Source organism: Corvus brachyrhynchos, unplaced genomic scaffold (genome assembly GCF_000691975.1).
Source record: "Corvus brachyrhynchos isolate BGI_N302 unplaced genomic scaffold, ASM69197v1 scaffold219, whole genome shotgun sequence".
In the NCBI taxonomy this organism is placed as follows: Eukaryota; Metazoa; Chordata; class Aves; order Passeriformes; family Corvidae; genus Corvus; species Corvus brachyrhynchos.
The window spans coordinates 373,128-373,390 of record NW_008240034.1 but is presented as its reverse complement, the minus strand read 5'-3'; positions in this window follow the sequence as shown (position 1 = coordinate 373,390).

Genomic DNA, 263 nt, shown 5'->3' with positions numbered 1-263 from the left:
TCGGGGCGCTCCACGCTCCCCCATTTAACCCCCAAGGGCTCTGGTGTCAGCTTTGTGCTCGGAGAGGACGTGGCGGCTGCGTGAGGTTTTAGTTTCTAGGTATATGCAATAAAGAATAACCTGCCCCCCGAGCTGTACCGTTACCAGCAGTAGTGCTCTCTGCTCTTTCTGTTGATGTTTACTAATGTAAACCCAGTATTTGTTACTGTAAGAGGATTTTTTTTTTGTACGGTACTTCGAAAAAACCCACAAAAACAACCAAA